Consider the following 19,445-nt stretch of genomic DNA (forward strand, 5'->3'; position numbering starts at 1 on the left):
CCAACTTATGCTTGCTTAAGGGGAAAGGTGAGTTGGGGTGCTGCATAAAACCAGAGATTGAAATGAGCACAGATAAAGTTCCTTAAGCCAAATATGGAATAGACAAGAGCTACTCCTTGCTCAACGAAATGGACTCAACACCGCATATTAAACGCCTAAGAATGTACCTGACTAGTAAGTATCTTAAAACCTATGGATTGCTATGTCTCCGAAAGAGAGTCAAGCATGTGTACAGGGGCAAAAACGCAACAGTGATAGGATTGGAGAGGTTCGGTGAGCAAATGAAGACCCTTTGAAGTCATATTGCATGGTACCCATTCCACGGGTTTCAACTACCCAGGTTTTAGGTATTCTTCCTTCAGCTAAAACATGCATGTGGAACCCAGAGTATGATCAACCATGTGATCGGGAGACGTGTTCAAATATGTCTCAGTTTTCTTCCCCTGGTACTCGGGTGCAACATTCCAGACGCTTTACTAACACTCTCCCCACTTGGAGAGTCAGCGTCTTTAACCTCCTGTTTGGCACAGTTTGCAATTTCTGCCGAAGTTGAACAGGAATAGCGAGAACCAATGAGAGGCTAGCTGGAGGTGTCTGGACCGGCAAATTTAACTCTCATTTCCCACCAGGAAGAGGAAATAACCAAAGGCTCAGCGTGCCGTACCGGAACCAATTTAGGGCCTGAAGCCATCCTGCGGTGTTGCGGCCAGCTCAAAAGAAAGCGAGTTGAGGAAAGGAGCTCAGGGGCACTGTAATTCACAAACCTGCAGAGTTATAAATGACAGCTATCGTCCAAAAATAGACTGAAGTAAGGCTGCCAAGAGGACTTGAAAGCGGGGCAGAATTGCAGGAAACCGATTTCAGGAGGTAGACTGGAATTGCATTGAAAGCATAGGAAAAGAGGCAGAACGTCCACAATGATGCACTTGGCCAAAAAGGGCGTATGCGTTTTTTCCTGAATATATTCAGGAAAAAACGCATACGCCCTTTTTGGCCAACCAAGCAAGCTTGCAAAGGAAATCTGCACTACAATGAAGTCTCACTTCCCCCCGGTCAAAAGGGCCATCTGAAAAAAGTGTAAAATCCAGAAAGGCAGGACAGGCCATGGAGAACTGGGAGCCTTGTTATGCTGATGGGCGGGATGTAAATTGCCAACAGACACTCGGGAGAAGTGTATGGTGTTTCCTGAAACATCTAAAAAACAAAGCAACAGAGCCTAGGGCACTTCCACTTATGGTCCCATAGCTTAGGGAAATTTAAATCAAAAAGACACAGCCACCCCAAAATTTGGGACGCCTCTGTTTACAAGAACCTCGTTTACAGTACAAGTTCAACATCGCAGAAATTGAAAAATGGATAAAGAAGTTGTGGTATTTACTTACAAAGCAATATCACTCAGCAATGAATCTGTGTCATCAGGCCCTTAGCAGCACAATGAGTGGATTCAGGTATGATGATTCTAACTGAAATAAGTCACACAGAAAAAGAAACATCATAAGATATCAGTAATACACGGAATGTAAACTTGGCTACACAGGAACTGAATTACAGAACAGAACAGGGTCTCAAATTTAGAAAACCAACTTATGCTTGCTTAAGGGTAAAGGTGAGTTGTGGTGCTGCATAAAACCAGAGATTGAAATGAGCACAGATAAAGTTCCTTAAGCCAAATATGGAATAGACAAGAGCTACTCCTTGCTCAACGAAATGGACACAACACCGCATATTAAACGCCTAAGAATGTACCTGACTAGTAAGTATCTTAAAACCTATGGATTGCTATGTCTCCGAAAGAGAATCAAGCATGTGTACAGGGGCATAAACGCAGCAGTGATAGGATTGGAGAGGTTCGGTGAGCAAATGAAGACCCTTTGAAGTCATATTGCATGGTACCCATTCCACGGGTTTCAACTACCCAGGTTTAAGGTATTCTTCCTTCAGCTAAAACATGCATGTGGAACCTACAGTATGATCAACCATTTGATCGGGAGACGTGTTCAAATATGTCTCAGTTTTCGTACCCTGGTACTCGGGTGCAACATTCGAGACGCTTTACTAACACTCTCCCGATTTGGAGAGTCAGTCCCTTTAACCTCCTGTTTTGCCCAGTTTGCAATTTCTGCGGAAGATGAACAGGAATAGCGAGAACCAATGAGAGGCTAGCTGGAGGTGTCTGGATGGGCAAATTTAACTCTCATTTCCCACCAGGAAGAGGAATTAACCAAAGGCTCAGCGTGCCGTGCCGGATCCAGATTAGGGCCTGAAGCCATCCTGCGGTGTTGCGGCCAGCTCAAAAGAAAGCGAGTTGAAGAAAGGAGCTCAGGGGCACTGTAATTCACAAACCTGCAGAGTTATAAATGACAGCTATCGTCCAAAAATAGACTGAAGTAAGGCTGCCAAGAGGACTTGAAAGCGGGGCAGAATTGCAGGAAACCGATTTCAGGAGGTAGACTGGAATTGCATTGAAAGCATAGGAAAAGAGGCAGAACGTCCACAATGATGCACTTGGCCAAAAAGGGCGTATGCGTTTTTTCCTGAATATATTCAGGAAAAAACGCATACGCCCTTTTTGGCCAAACAAGCAAACTTGCAAAGGAAATCTGCACTACAATGAAGTCTCACTTCCCCCCGGTCAAAAGGGCCATCTGAAAAAAGTGTAAAATCCAGAAAGGCAGGACAGGCCATGGAGAACTGGGAGCCTTGTTATGCTGATGGGCGGGATGTAAATTGCCAACAGACACTCGGGAGAAGTGTATGGTCTTTCCTGAAACATCTAAAAAACAAAGCAACAGAGCCTAGGGCACTTCCACTTATGGTCCTATAGCTTAGGGAAATTAAAATCAAAAAGACACAGCCACCCCAAAGTTTGGGACGCCTCTGTTTACAAGAACCTCGTTTACCGTACAAGTTCAATATCACAGAAAGTGAAAAATGCATAAAGAACTTGTGGTACTTACGTACAATGCAGTATCACTCAGCAATGAAATCTATGTCATCAGGCCCGTAGCAGCATAATGAGTAGATTCAGGTACGATGATTCTAACTGAAATAAGTCACACAGAAAAAGAAACATCATAAGATATCAGTAATATATGGAATGTAAACTTGGCTACACAGGAACTGAATTACAGAACAGAACAGGATCTCAAATTTAGAAAACCAACTTATGCTTGCTTAAGGGGAAAGGTGAGTTGTGGTGCTGCATAAAACCAGAGATTGAAATGAGCACAGATAAAGTTCCTTAAGCCAAATATAGAATAGACAAGAGCTACTCCTTGCTCAACGAAATGGACTCAACACCACATATTAAACGCCTAAGAATGTACCTGACTAGTAAGTATCTTAAAACCTATAGATTGCTATGTCTCCGAAAGAGAATCAAGCATGTGTACAGGGGCAAAAACGCAACAGTGATAGGATTGGAGAGGTTCGGTGAGCAAATGAAGACCCTTTGAAGTCATATTGCATGGTACCCATTCCACGGGTTTCAACTACCCAGGTTTTAGGTATTCTTCCTTCAGCTAAAACATGCATGTGGAACCCAGAGTATGATCAACCATGTGATCGGGAGACGTGTTCAAATATGTCTCAGTTTTCTTCCCCTGGTACTCGGGTGCAACATTCCAGACGCTTTACTAACACTCTCCCCACTTGGAGAGTCAGCGCCTTTAACCTCCTGTTTGGCCCAGTTTGCAATTTCTGCCGAAGTTGAACAGGAATAGCGAGAACCAATGAGAGGCTAGCTGGAGGTGTCTGGACCGGCAAATTTAACTCTCATTTCCCACCAGGAAGAGGAAATAACCAAAGGCTCAGCGTGCCGTACCGGAACCAATTTAGGGCCTGAAGCCATCCTGCGGTGTTGCGGCCAGCTCAAAAGAAAGCGAGTTGAAGAAAGGAGCTCAGGGGCACTGTAATTCACAAACCTGCAGAGTTATAAATGACAGCTATCGTCCAAAAATAGACTGAAGTAAGGCTGCCAAGAGGACTTGAAAGCGTGGCAGAATTGCAGGAAACCGATTTCAGGAGGTAGACTGGAATTGCATTGAAAGCATAGGAAAAGAGGCAGAACGTCCACAATGATGCACTTGGCCAAAAAGGGCGTATGCGTTTTTTCCTGAATATATTCAGGAAAAAACGCATACGCCCTTTTTGGCCAACCAAGCAAGCTTGCAAAGGAAATCTGCACTACAATGAAGTCTCACTTCCCCCCGGTCAAAAGGGCCATCTGAAAAAAGTGTAAAATCCAGAAAGTCAGGACAGGCCATGGAGAACTGGGAGCCTTGTTATGCTGATGGGCGGGATGTAAATTGCCAACAACCACTCGGGAGAAGTGTATGGTGTTTCCTGAAACAGCTAAAAAACAAAGCAACAGAGCCTAGGGCACTTCCACTTATGGTCCTATAGCTTAGGGAAATTAAAATCAAAAAGACACAGCCACCCCAAAGTTTGGAACGGCTCTGTTTACAAGAACCTCGTTTACAGTACAAGCTCAACATCACAGAAAGTGAAAAATGGATAAAGAACTTGTGGTATTTACTTACAAAGCAATATCACTCAGCAATGAAATCTGTGTCATCAGGCCCTTAGCAGCACAATGAGTGGATTCAGGTATGATGATTCTAACTGAAATAAGTCACACAGAAAAAGAAACATCATAAGATATCAGTAATACACGGAATGTAAACTTGGCTACACAGGAACTGAATTACAGAACAGAACAGGGTCTCAAATTTAGAAAACAAACTTATGCTTGCTTAAGGGTAAAGGTGAGTTGGGGTGCTGCATAAAACCAGAGATTGAAATGAGCACAGATAAAGTTCCTTAAGCCAAATATGGAATAGACAAGAGCTACTCCTTGCTCAACGAAATGGACTCAACACCGCATATTAAACGCCTAAGAATGTACCTGACTTGTAAGTATCTTAAAACCTATGGATTGCTATGTTTCCGAAAGAGAATCAAGCATGTGTACAGGGGCATAAACGCAGCAGTGATAGGATTAGAGATGTTTGGTGAGCAAATGAAGACCCTTTGAAGTCATATTGCATGGTACCCATTCCACGGGTTTCAACTACCCAGGTTTAAGGTATTCTTCCTTCAGCTAAAACATGCATGTGGAACCTACAGTATGATCAACCATTTGATCGGGAGACGTGTTCAAATATGTCTCAGTTTTCTTCCCCTGGTACTCGGGTGCAACATTCCAGACGCTTTACTAACACTCTCCCCACTTGGAGAGTCAGCGCCTTTAACCTCCTGTTTGGCCCAGTTTGCAATTTCTGCGGAAGATGAACAGGAATAGGGAGAACCAATTGGAGACTAGATGGAGGTGTCTGGACGGGCAAATTTAACTCTCATTTCCCAACAGGAAGAGGAATTAACCAAAGGCTCAGCGTGCCGTGCCGGTACCAGATTAGGGCCTCAAGCAATCCTGCAGTGTGGCGGCCAGGTCACAAGAAAGCGAGTTGAAGAAAGGAGCTCAGGGGCACTGTAATTCACAAACCTGCAGAGTTATAAATGACAGCTATCGTCCAAAAATAGACTGAAGTAAGGCTGCCAAGAGGACTTGAAAGCGGGGCAGAATTGCAGGAAACCGATTTCAGGAGGTAGACTGGAATTGCATTGAAAGCATAGGAAAAGAGGCAGAACGTCCACAATGATGCACTTGGCCAAAAAGGGCGTATGCGTTTTTTCCTGAATATATTCAGGAAAAAACGCATACGCCCTGTTTGGCCAAACAAGCAAACTTGCAAAGGAAATCTGCACTACAATGAAGTCTCACTTCCCCCCGGTCAAAAGGGCCATCTGAAAAAAGTGTAAAATCCAGAAAGGCAGGACAGGCCATGGACAACTGGGAGACTTGTTATGCTGATGGGCGGGATGTAAATTGCCAACAGACACTCCGGAGAAGTGTATGGTGTTTCCTGAAACATCTAAAAAACAAAGCAACAGAGCCTAGGGCACTTCCACTTATGGTCCTATAGCTTAGGGAAATTAAAATCAAAAAGACACAGCCACCCCAAAGTTTGGGACGCCTCTGTTTACAAGAACCTCGTTTTCCGTACAAGTTCAATATCACAGAAAGTGAAAAATGGATAAAGAACTTGTGGTACTTACGTACAATGCAGTATCACTCAGCAATGAAATCTATGTCATCAGGCCCGTGGTAGCATAATGAGTGGATTCAGGTACGATGATGCTAACTGAAATAAGTCACACAGAAAAAGAAACATCATAAGATATCAGTAATACACGGAATGGAAACTTGGCTACACAGGACTGAATTACAGAACAGAACAGGGTCTCAAATTTAGAAAGCCAACTTATGCTTGCTTAAGAGGAAAGGTGAGTTGGGGTGCTGCATAAAACCAGAGATTGAAATGAGCACAGATAAAGTTCCTTAAGCCAAATATGGAATAGACAAGAGCTACTCCTTGCTCAACGAAATGGACTCGACACCCCATATTAAACGCCTAAGAATGTACCTGACTAGTAAGTATCTTAAAACCTATGGATTGCTATGTCTCCAAAAGAGAATCAAGCGTGTGTACAGGGGCATAAACGCAGCAGTGATAGGATTGGAGAGGTTCGGTGAGCAAATGAAGACCCTTTGAAGTCATATTGCATGGTACCCATTCCACGGGTCTCAACTCTGCAGGTTTCAGGTATTCTTCCTTCAGCTAAAACATGCATGTGGAACCCAGAGTATGATCAACCGTGTGAACGGGAGACGTGTTCAAATATGTCTCAGTTTTCTTCCCCTGGTACTCGGGTGCAACATTCCAGATGCTTTACTAACACTCTCCCCACTTGGAGAGTCAGCGCCTTAAACCTCCTGTTTGGCCCAGTTTGCAATTTCTGCGGAAGATGAACAGGAATAGTGAGAACCAAAGAGAGACTAGCTGGAGGTGTCTGGACGGGCAAATTTAACTCTCATTTCCCACCAGGAAGAGGAATTAACCAAAGGCTCAGCGTGCCGTGCCAGAACCAGATTAGGGCCTGAAGCCATCCTGCGGTGTTGCGGCCAGCTCACAAGAAAGCGAGTTGAAGAAAGGAGCTCAGGGGCACTGTAATTCACAAACCTGCAGAGTTATAAATGACAGCTATCGTCCAAAAATAGACTGAAGTAAGGCTGCCAAGAGGACTTGAAAGCGGGGCAGAATTGCAGGAAACCGATTTCAGGAGGTAGACTGGAATTGCATTGAAAGCATAGGAAAAGAGGCAGAACGTCCACAATGATGCACTTGGCCAAAAAGGGCGTATGCGTTTTTTCCTGAATATATTCAGGAAAAAACGCATACGCCCTTTTTGGCCAACCATGCAAGCTTGCAAAGGAAATCTGCACTACAATGAAGTCTCACTTCCCCCCGGTCAAAAGGGCCATCTGAAAAAAGTGTAAAATCCTGAAAGGCAGGACAGGCCCTGGAGAACTGGGAGCCTTGTTATGCTGATGGGCGGGATGTAAATTGCCAACAGACACTCGGGAGAAGTGTATGGTGTTTCCTGAAACATCTAAAAAACAAAGCAACAGAGCCTAGTGCACTTCCACTTATGGTCCTATAGCTTAGGGAAATTAAAATCAAAAAGACACAGCCACCCAAAAATTTGGGACGCCTCTGTTTACAAGAACCTCGTTTACCGTACAAGTTCAACATCGCAGAAAGTGAAAAATGGATAAAGAAGTTGTGGTATTTACTTACAAAGCAATATCACTCAGCAATGAAATCTGTGTCATCAGGCACTTAGCAGCACAATGAGTGGATTCAGGTATGATGATTCTAACTGAAATAAGTCACACAGAAAAAGAAACATCATAAGATATCAGTAATACACGGAATGTAAACTTGGCTACACAGGAACTGAATTACAGAACAGAACAGGGTCTCAAATTTAGAAAACAAACTTATGCTTGCTTAAGGGTAAAGGTGAGTTGTGGTGCTGCATAAAACCAGAGATTGAAATGAGCACAGATAAAGTTCCTTAAGCCAAATATGGAATAGACAAGAGCTACTCCTTGCTCAACGAAATGGACTCAACACCGCATATTAAACGCCTAAGAATGTACCTGACTAGTAAGTATCTTAAAACCTATGGATTGCTATGTATCCGAAAGAGAATCAAGCATGTGTACAGGGGCATAAACGCAGCAGTGATAGGATTGGAGAGGTTCGGTGAGCAAATGAAGACCCTTTGAAGTCATATTGCATGGTACCCATTCCACGGGTTTCAACTACCCAGGTTTAAGGTATTCTTCCTTCAGCTAAAACATGCATGTGGAACCCAGAGTATGATCAACTGTGTGAACGGGAGACGTGTTGAAATATGTCTCAGTTTTCGTACCCTGGTACTCGGGTGCAACATTCCAGACGCTTTACTAACACTCTCCCGACTTGGAGAGTCAGTCCCTTTAACCTCCTGTGTGGCCCAGTTTGCAATTTCTGTGGAAGATGAACAGGAATAGCGAGAACCAATGAGAGACTAGCTGGAGGTGTCTGGATGGGAAATTTAACTCTCATTTCCCACCAGGAAGAGGAATTAACCAAAGGCTCAGCGTGCCGTGCCGGATCCAGATTAGGGCCTGAAGCCATCCTGCGGTGTTGCGGCCAGCTCAAAAGAAAGCGAGTTGAAGAAAGGAGCTCAGGGGCACTGTAATTCACAAACTTGCAGAGTTATAAATGACAGCTATCGTCCAAAAATTGACTGAAGTAAGGCTGCCAAGAGGACTTGAAAGCGGGGCAGAATTGCAGGAAACCGATTTCAGGAGGTAGACTGGAATTGCATTGAAAGCATAGGAAAAGAGGCAGAACGTCCACAATGATGCACTTGGCCAAAAAGGGCGTATGCGTTTTTTCCTGAATATATTCAGGAAAAAACGCATACGCCCTTTTTGGCCAACCAAGCAAGCTTGCAAAGGAAATCTGCACTACAATGAAGTCTCACTTCCCCCTGGTGAAAAGGGCCATCTGAAAAAAGTGTAAAATCCAGAAAGGCAGGACAGGCCATGGAGAACTGGGAGCCTTGTTATGCTGATGGGCGGGATGTAAATTGCCAACAACCACTCGGGAGAAGTGTATGGTGTTTCCTGACACATCTAAAAAACAAAGCAACAGAACCTAGGGCACTTCCACTTATGGTCCTATAGCTTAGGGAAATTAAAATGAAAAAGACACAGCCACCCCAAAGTTTGGAACGGCTCTGTTTACAAGAACCTCGTTTACAGTACAAGTTCAACATCGCAGAAAGTGAAAAATGGATAAAGAAGTTGTGGTATTTACTTACAAAGCAATATCACTCAGCAATGAAATCTGTGTCATCAGGCCCTTAGCAGCACAATGAGTGGATTCAGGTATGATGATTCTAACTGAAATAAGTCACACAGAAACAGAAACATCATAAGATATCAGTAATACACAGAATGTAAACTTGGCTACACAGGAACTGAATTACAGAACAGAACAGGGTCTCAAATTTAGAAAACCAACTAATGCTTGCTTAAGGGTAAAGGTGAGTTGGGGTGCTGCATAAAACCAGAGATTGCAATGAGCACAGATAAAGTTCCTTAAGCCAAATATGGAATAGACAAGAGCTACTCCTTGCTCAACGAAATGGACTCAACACCGCATATTAAACGCCTAAGAATGTACCTGACTAGTAAGTATCTTAAAACCTATAGATTGCTATGTCTCCGAAAGAGAATCAAGCATGTGTACAGGGGCAAAAACGCAACAGTGATAGGATTGGAGAGGTTCGGTGAGCAAATGAAGACCCTTTGAAGTCATATTGCATGGTACCCATTCCACGGGTTTCAACTACCCAGGTTTTAGGTATTCTTCCTTCAGCTAAAACATGCATGTGGAACCCAGAGTATGACCAACCATGTGATCGGGAGACGTGTTCAAATATGTCTCAGTTTTCCTCCCCTGGTACTCGGGTGCAACATTCCAGACGCTTTACTAACACTCTCCCCACTTGGAGAGTCAGCGCCTTTAACCTCCTGTTTGGCACAGTTTGCAATTTCTGCCGAAGTTGAACAGGAATAGCGAGAACCAATGAGAGGCTAGCTGGAGGTGTCTGGACGGGCAAATTTAACTCTCATTTCCCACCAGGAAGAGGAAATAACCAAAGGCTCAGCGTGCCGTACCGGAACCAATTTAGGGCCTGAAGCCATCCTGCGGTGTTGCGGCCAGCTCAAAAGAAAGCGAGTTGAAGAAAGGAGCTCAGGGGCACTGTAATTCACAAACCTGCAGAGTTATAAATGACAGCTATCGTCCAAAAATAGACTGAAGTAAGGCTGCCAAGAGGACTTGAAAGCAGGGCAGAATTGCAGGAAACCGATTTCAGGAGGTAGACTGGAATTGCATTGAAAGCATAGGAAAAGAGGCAGAACGTCCACAATGATGCACTTGGCCAAAAAGGGCGTATGCGTTTTTTCCTGAATATATTCAGGAAAAAACGCATACGTCCTTTTTGGCCAACCATGCAAGCTTGCAAAGGAAATCTGCACTACAATGAAGTCTCACTTCCCCCCGGTCAAAAGGGCCATCTGAAAAAAGTGTAAAATCCAGAAAGTCAGGACAGGCCATGGAGAACTGGGAGCCTTGTTATGCTGATGGGCGGGATGTAAATTGCCAACAACCACTCGGGAGAAGTGTATGGTGTTTCCTGAAACATCTAAAAAACAAAGCAACAGAGCCTAGGGCACTTCCACTTATGGTCCTATAGCTTAGGGAAATTAAAATCAAAAAGACACAGCCACCCCAAAGTTTGGAACGGCTCTGTTTACAAGAACCTCGTTTACAGTACAAGCTCAACATCGCAGAAAGTGAAAAATGGATAAAGAAGTTGTGGTATTTACTTACAAAGCAATATCACTCAGCAATGAAATCTGTGTCATCAGGCCCTTAGCAGCACAATGAGTGGATTCAGGTATGATGATTCTAACTGAAATAAGTCACACAGAAAAAGAAACATCATAAGATATCAGTAATACACGGAATGTAAACTTGGCTACACAGGAACTGAATTACAGAACAGAACAGGGTCTCAAATTTAGAAAACAAACTTATGCTTGCTTAAGGGTAAAGGTGAGTTGTGGTGCTGCATAAAACCAGAGATTGAAATGAGCACAGATAAAGTTCCTTAAGCCAAATATGGAATAGACAAGAGCTACTCCTTGCTCAACGAAATGGACTCAACACCGCATATTAAACGCCTAAGAATGTACCTGACTAGTAAGTATCTTAAAACCTATGGATTGCTATGTCTCCGAAAGAGAATCAAGCATGTGTACAGGGGCATAAACGCAGCAGTGATAGGATTGGAGAGGTTCGGTGAGCAAATGAAGACCCTTTGAAGTCATATTGCATGGTACCCATTCCACGGGTTTCAACTACCCAGGTTTAAGGTATTCTTCCTTCAGCTAAAACATGCATGTGGAACCCAGAGTATGATCAACCGTGTGAACGGGAGACGTGTTCAAATATGTCTCAGTTTTCCTCCCCTGGTACTCGGGTGCAACATTCCAGATGCTTTACTAACACTCTCCCCACTTGGAGAGCCAGCGCCTTTAACCTCCTGTTTGGCCCAGTTTGCAATTTCTGCGGAAGATGAACAGGAATAGCAAGAACCAATGAGAGACTAGCTGGAGGTGTCTGGACAGGCAAATTTAACTCTCATTTCCCACCAGGAAGAGGAAATAACCAAAGGCTCAGCGTGCCGTGCCGGAACCAGATTAGGGCCTGAAGCCATCCTGCGGTTTTGCGGCCAGCTCAAAAGAAAGCGAGTTGAGGAAAGGAGCTCAGGGGCACTGTAATTCACAAACCTGCAGAGTTATAAATGACAGCTATCGTCCAAAAATAGACTGAAGTAAGGCTGCCAAGAGGACTAGAAAGCGGGGCAGAATTGCAGGAAACCGATTTCAGGAGGTAGACTGGAATTGCATTGAAAGCATAGGAAAAGAGGCAGAACGTCCACAATGATGCACTTGGCCAAAAAGGGCGTATGCGTTTTTTCCTGAATATATTCAGGAAAAAACGCATATGCCCTTTTTGGCCAATCAAGCAAGCTTGCAAAGGAAATCTGCACTACAATGAAGTCTCACTTCCCCCCGGTCAAAAGGGCCATCTGAAAAAAGTGTAAAATCCAGAAAGGCAGGACAGGCCATGGAGAACTGGGAGCCTTGTTATGCTGATGGGCGGGATGTAAATTGCCAACAGACACTCTGGAGAAGTGTATGGTGTTTCCTGAAACATCTAAAAAACAAAGCAACAGAGCCTAGGGCTCTTCCACTTATGGTCGTATAGCTTACGGAAATTAAAATCAAAAAGACACAGCCACCCCAAAGTTTGGGACGCCTCTGTTTACAAGAACCTCGTTTACAGTACAAGTTCAACATCGCAGAATGTGAAAAATGGATAAAGAAGTTGTGGTATTTACTTACAAAGAAATATCACTCAGCAATGAAATCTCTGTCATCAGGCCCTTAGCAGCACAATGAGTGGATTCAGGTATGATGATTCTAACTGAAATAAGTCACACAGAAAAAGAAACATCATAAGATATCAGTAATACACGGAATGTAAACTTGGCTACACAGGAACTGAATTACAGAACAGAACAGGGTCTCAAATTTAGAAAACCAACTTATGCTTGCTTAAGGGGAAAGGTGAGTTGGGGTGCTGCATAAAACCAGAGATCGAAATGAGCACAGATAAAGTTCCTTAAGCCAAATATGGAATAGACAAGAGCTACTCCTTGCTCAACGAAATGGACTCAACACCCCATATTAAACGCCTAAGAATGTACCTGACTAGTAAGTATCTTAAAACCTATGGATTGCTATGTCTCCAAAAGGGAATCAAGCATGTGTACAGGGGCATAAACGCAGGAGTGATAGGATTGGAGAGGTTCGGTGAGCAAATGAAGACCCTTTGAAGTCATATTGCATGGTACCCATTCCACGGGTCTCAACTCTGCAGGTTTCAGGTATTCTTCCTTCAGCTAAAACATGCATGTGGAACCCAGAGTATGATCAACCGTGTGAACGGGAGACGTGTTCAAATATGTCTCAGTTTTCTTCCCCTGGTACTCGGGTGCAACATTCCAGATGCTTTACTAACACTCTCCCCACTTGGAGAGTCAGCACCTTAAACCTCCTGTTTGGCCCAGTTTGCAATTTCTGCGGAAGATGAACAGGAATAGTGAGAACCAAAGAGAGACTAGCTGGAGGTGTCTGGACGGGCAAATTTAACTCTCATTTCCCACCAGGAAGAGGAATTAACCAAAGGCTCAGCGTGCCGTGCCAGAACCAGATTAGGGCCTGAAGCCATCCTGCGGTGTTGCGGCCAGCTCACAAGAAAGCGAGTTGAAGAAAGGAGCTCAGGGGCACTGTAATTCACAAACCTGCAGAGTTATAAATGACAGCTATCGTCCAAAAATAGACTGAAGTAAGGCTGCCAAGAGGACTTGAAAGCGGGGCAGAATTGCAGGAAACCGATTTCAGGAGGTAGACTGGAATTGCATTGAAAGCATAGGAAAAGAGGCAGAACGTCCACAATGATGCACTTGGCCAAAAAGGGCGTATGCGTTTTTTCCTGAATATATTCAGGAAAAAACGCATACGCCCTTTTTGGCCAACCAAGCAAGCTTGCAAAGAAGTCTGCAGTACAATGAAGTCTCACTTCCCCCCGGTCAAAAGGGCCATCTGAAAAAAGTGTAAAATCCTGAAAGGCAGGACAGGCCCTGGAGAACTGGGAGCCTTGTTATGCTGATGGGCGGGATGTAAATTGCCAACAGACACTCGGGAGAAGTGTATGGTGTTTCCTGAAACATCTAAAAAACAAAGCAACAGAGCCTAGGGCACTTCCACTTATGGTCCTATAGCTTAGGGAAATTAAAATCAAAAAGACACAGCCACCCCAAAGTTTGGGACGCCTCTGTTTACAAGAACCTCGTTTACCGTACAAGTTCAATATCACAGAAAGTGAAAAATGGATAAAGAACTTATGGTACTTACGTACAATGCAGTATCACTCAGCAAATGAAATCTATGTCATCAGGCCCGTAGCAGCATAATGAGTGGATTCAGGTACGATGATTCTAACTGAAATAAGTCACACAGAAAAAGAAACATCATAAGATATCACTAATACACGGAATGTAAACTTGGCTACACAGGAACTGAATTCCAAAACAGCACAGGGTCTCAAATTCAGAAAACCAACTTATGCTTGCTTAAGGGGAAAGGTGAGTTGGGGTGCTGCATAAAACCAGAGATTGAAATGAGCACAGATAAAGTTCCTTAAGCCAAATATGGAATAGACAAGAGCTACTGCTTGCTCAACGAAATGGACTCGACACCGCATATTAAACGCCTAAGAATGTACCTGACTAGTAAGTATCTTAAAACCTATGGATTGCTATGTCTCCGAAAGAGAATCAAGCATGTGTACAGGGGCATAAACACAGCAGTGAAAGGATTGGAGAGGTTCGGTGAGCAAAAGAAGACCCTTTGAAGTCATATTACATGGTACCCATTCCACGGGTTTTAACTACCCAGGTTTAAGGTATTCTTCCTTCAGCTAAAACTTGCATGTGGAACCTAGAGTATGATCAACCATGTGATCGGGAGACGTGTTCAAATATGTCTCAGTTTTTGTACCCTGGTACTCGGGTGCAACATTCCAGACGCTTTACTAACACTCTCCCCACTTGGAGAGTCAGTCCCTTTAACCTCCTGTTTGGCCCAGTTTGCAATTTCTGTGGAAGATGAACAGGAATAGCGAGAACCAATGAGAGACTAGCTGAAGGTGTCTGGATGGGCAAATTTAACTCTCATTTCCCACCAGGAAGAGGAATTAACCAAAGGCTCAGCGTGCCGTGCCAGAACCAGATTAGGGCCTGAAGACATCCTGCGGTGTTGCGGCCAGCTCACAAGAAAGCGAGTTGAAGAAAGGAGCTCAGGGGCACTGTAATTCACAAACCTGCAGAGTTATAAATGACAGCTATCGTCCAAAAATAGACTGAAGTAAGGCTGCCAAGAGGACTTGAAAGCGGGGCAGAATTGCAGGAAACCGATTTCAGGAGGTAGACTGGAATTGCATTGAAAGCATAGGAAAAGACGCAGAACGTCCACAATGATGCACTTGGCCAAAAAGGGCGTATGCGTTTTTTCCTGAATATGTTCAGGAAAAAACGCATACGCCCTTTTTGGCCAACCAAGCAAACTTGCAAAGGAAATCTGCACTACAAAGAAGTCTCACTTCTCCCCGGTCAAAAGGGCCATCTGAAAAAGTGTAAAATCCAGAAAGGCAGGACAGGCCATGGAGAACTGGGAGCCTTGTTATGCTGATGGGCGGGATGTAAATTGCCAACAGAAACTCGGGAGAAGTGTATGGTGTTTCCTGAAACATCGAAAAAACAAAACAACAGAGTCTAGGGCACTTCCACTTATGGTCCTATAGCTTAGGGAAATTAAAATCAAAAAGACACAGCCACCCCAAAGCTTGGGACGCCTCTGTTTACAAGAACCTCGTTTACCGTGCAAGTTCAATATCACAGAAAGTGAAAAATGGATAAAGAACTTGCGGTACTTACGTACAATGCAGTATCAATCAGCAATGAAATCTATGTCATCAGGCCCGTAGCAGCATAATGAGTGGATTCAGGTACGATGATTCTAACTGAAATAAGTCACACAGAAAAAGAAACATCATAAAATATCACTAATACACGGAATGTAAACTTGGCTACACAGGAACTGAATTCCAAAACAGAACAGGGTCTCAAATTTAGAAAACCAACTTATGCTTGCTTAAGGGGAAAGGTGAGTTGGGGTGCTGCATAAAACCAAAGATTGAAATGAGCACAGATAAATTTCCTTAAGCCAAATATGGAATAGACAAGAGCTACTCCTTGCTCAGCGAAATGGACTCAACACCCCATATTAAACGCCTAAGAATGTACGTGACTAGTAAGTATCTTAAAACCTATGGATTGCTATGTCTCCAAAAGAGAATCAAGCGTGTGTACAGGGGCATAAACACAGCAGTGAAAGGATTGGAGAGGTTCGGTGAGCAAAAGAAGACCCTTTGAAGTCATATTACATGGTACCCATTCCACGGGTTTCAACTACCCAGGTTTAAGGTATTCTTCCTTCAGCTAAAACATGCATGTGGAACCTAGAGTATGATCAACCATGTGATCGGGAGACGTGTTCAAATATGTCTCAGTTTTCATACCCTGGTACTCGGGTGCAACATTCCAGACGCTTTACTAACACTCTCCCGACTTGGAGAGTCAGTCCCTTTAACCTCCTGTTTGGCCCAGTTTGCAATTTCTGTGGAAGATGAACAGGAATAGCGAGAACCAATGAGAGACTAGCTGGAGGTGTCTGGACGGGCAAATTTAACTCTCATTTCCCACCAGGAAGAGGAATTAACCAAAGGCTCAGCGTGCCGTGCCAGAACCAGATTAGGGCCTGAAGCCATCCTGCGGTATTGCGGCCAGCTCACAAGAAAGCGAGTTGAAGAAAGGAGCTCAGGGGCACTGTAATTCACAAACCTGCAGAGTTATAAATGACAGCTATCGTCCAAAAATAGACTGAAGTAAGGCTGCCAAGAGGACTTGAAAGCGGGGCAGAATTGCAGGAAACCGATTTCAGGAGGTAGACTGGAATTGCATTGAAAGCATAGGAAAAGAGGCAGAACGTCCACAATGATGCACTTGGCCAAAAAGGGCGTATGCGTTTTTTCCTGAATATATTCAGGAAAAAATGCATACGCCCTTTTTGGCCAACCAAGCAAGCTTGCAAAGGAAATCTGCACTACAATGAAGTCTCACTTCCCCCCGGTCAAAAGGGCCATCTGAAAAAAGTGTAAAATCCAGAAAGGCAGGACAGGCCATGGAGAACTGGGAGCCTTGATATGCTGATGGGCGGGATGTAAATTGCCAACAGACACTCGGGAGAAGTGTATGGTGTTTCCTGAAACATCTAAAAAACAATGCAACAGAGCCTAGGACACTGCCACTTATGGTCCTATAGCTTAGGGAAATTAAAATCAAAAAGACACAGCCACCCCAAAGTTTGGGACGCCTCTGTTTACAAGAACCTCGTTTACAGTACAAGTTCAACATTGTAGAAAGTGAAAAATGGATAAAGAAGTTGTGGTATTTACTTACAAAGCAATATCACTCAGCAATGAAATCTGTGTCATCAGGCCCTTAGCAGCACAATGAGTGGATTCAGGTATGATGATTCTAACTGAAATAAGTCACACAGAAAAAGAAACATCATAAGATATCAGTAATACATGGAATGTAAACTTGGCTACACAGGAACTGAATTACAGAACAGAACAGGGTCTCAAATTTAGAAAACCAACTTATGCTTGCTTAAGGGTAAAGGTGAGTTGGGGTGCTGCATAAAACCAGAGATTGAAATGAGCACAGATAAAGTTCCTTAAGCCAAATATGGAATAGACAAGAGCTACTCCTTGCTCAACGAAATGCACTCAACACCGCATATTAAACGCCTAAGAATGTACCTGACTTGTAAGTATCTTAAAACCTATGGATTGCTATGTCTCCGAAAGAGAATCAAGCATGTGTACAGGGGCATAAACGCAGCAGTGATAGGATTGGAGAGGTGCGGTGAGCAAATGAAGACCCTTTGAAGTCATATTGCATGGTACCCATTCCACGGGTTTCAACTACCCAGGTTTAAGGTATTCTTCCTTCAGCTAAAACATGCATGTGGAACCTAGAGTATGATCAACCATGTGATCAGGAGACGTGCTCAAATATGTCTCAGTTTTCGTACCCTGGTACTCGGGTGTAACATTCCAGACGCTTTACTAACACTCTCCCGACTTGGAGAGTCAGTCCCTTTAACCTCCTGTTTGGCCCAGTTTGCAATTTCTGCGGAAGATAAACAGGAATAGCGAGAACCAATGAGAGACTAGCTGGAGGTGTCTGGACAGGCAAATTTAACTCTCATTTCCCACCAGGAAGAGGAATTAACCAAAGGCTCAGCGTGCCGTGCCGGAACCAGATTAGGGCCTGAAGCCATCCTGCGGTGTTGCGGCCCGCTCACAAGAAAGCGAGTTGAAGAAAGGAGCTCAGGGGCACTGTAATTCACAAACCTGCAGAGTTATAAATGACAGCTATCGTCCAAAAATAGACTGAAGTAAGGCTGCCAAGAGGACTTGAAAGCGGGGCAGAATTGCAGGAAACCGATTTCAGGAGGTAGACTGGAATTGCATTGAAAGCATAGGAAAAGAGGCAGAACGTCCACAATGATGCACTTGGCCAAAAAGGGCGTATGCGTTTTTTCCTGAATATATTCAGGAAAAAACGCATACGCCCTTTATGGCCAACCAAGCAAGCTTGCAAAGGAAATCTGCACTACAATGAAGTCTCACTTCCCCCCGGTCAAAAGGGCCATCTGAAAAAAGTGTAAAATCCAGAAAGGCAGGACAGGCCATGGAGAACTGGGAGAATTGTTATGCTGATGGGCGGGATGTAAATTGCCAACAGACACTCGGGAGAAGTGTATGGTGTTTCCTGAAACATCTAAAAAACAAAGCAACAGAGCCTAGGGCACTTCCACTTATGGTCCTATAGCTTAGGGAAATTAAAATCAAAAAGACACAGCCACCCCAAAGTTTGGAACGGCTCTGTTTACAAGAACCTCGTTTACAGTACAAGTTCAACATCGCAGAAAGTGAAAAATGGATAAAGAAGTTGTGGTATTTACTTACAAAGCAATATCACTCAGCAATGAAATCTGTGTCATCAGGCCCTTAGCAGCACAATGAGTGGATTCAGGTCTGATGATTCTAACTGAAATAAGTCACACAGAAAAAGAAACATCATAAGATATCAGTAATACACGGAATGTAAACTTGGCTACACAGGAACTGAATTACAGAACAGAACAGGGTCTCAAATTTAGAAAACCAACTTATGCTTGCTTAAGGGGAAAGGTGAGTTGGGGTGCTGCATAAAACCAGAGATTGAAATGAGCACAGATAAAGTTCCTTAAGCCAAATATGGAATACACAAGAGCTACTCCTTGCTCAACGAAATGGACTCAACACCGCATATTAAACGCCTAAGAATGTACCTGACTAGTAAGTATCTTAAAACCTATGGATTGCTATGTCTCCGAAAGAGAGTCAAGCATGTGTACAGGGGCATAAACGCAGCAGTGATAGCATTGGAGAGGTTCGGTGAGCAAATGAAGACCCTTTGAAGTCATATTGCATGGTACCCATTCCACGGGTTTCAACTACCCAGGTTTTAGGTATTCTTCCTTCAGCTAAAACATTCATGTGGAACCCAGAGTATGATCAACCATGTGATCGGGAGATGTGTTCAAATATGTCTCAGTTTTCGTACCCTGGTACTCGGGTGCAACATTCCAGACGCTTTACTAACACTCTCCC

The 19,445-nt window shown here is 43.8% G+C and overlaps 1 long non-coding RNA gene across 20 annotated transcripts in view; it reads right to left on the reverse strand.

The window, feature by feature from the left end:
- The window catches only part of LOC307189637, a 2,307,304-nt gene that overhangs the window by 744,514 nt on the left and 1,543,345 nt on the right, over positions 1–19,445 (reverse strand). Inside the window, exon 11 of one of the 20 annotated variants that reach the window (XR_013829248.1) lies at positions 1,380–1,459. The exons of 18 other annotated variants lie outside the window; for them this stretch is intronic. This is a non-coding gene — a long non-coding RNA (uncharacterized lncRNA). Of the gene's footprint in view, positions 1–1,379; positions 1,460–12,436; positions 12,518–19,445 lie in introns of those variants that run through there. One more of the 20 variants, XR_013829249.1, reaches the window with a different exon arrangement.

The sequence above is a fragment of the Stenella coeruleoalba genome, assembly GCF_951394435.1.
Source record: "Stenella coeruleoalba genome assembly, chromosome: 7".
Classification (NCBI taxonomy): Eukaryota; Metazoa; Chordata; class Mammalia; order Artiodactyla; family Delphinidae; genus Stenella; species Stenella coeruleoalba.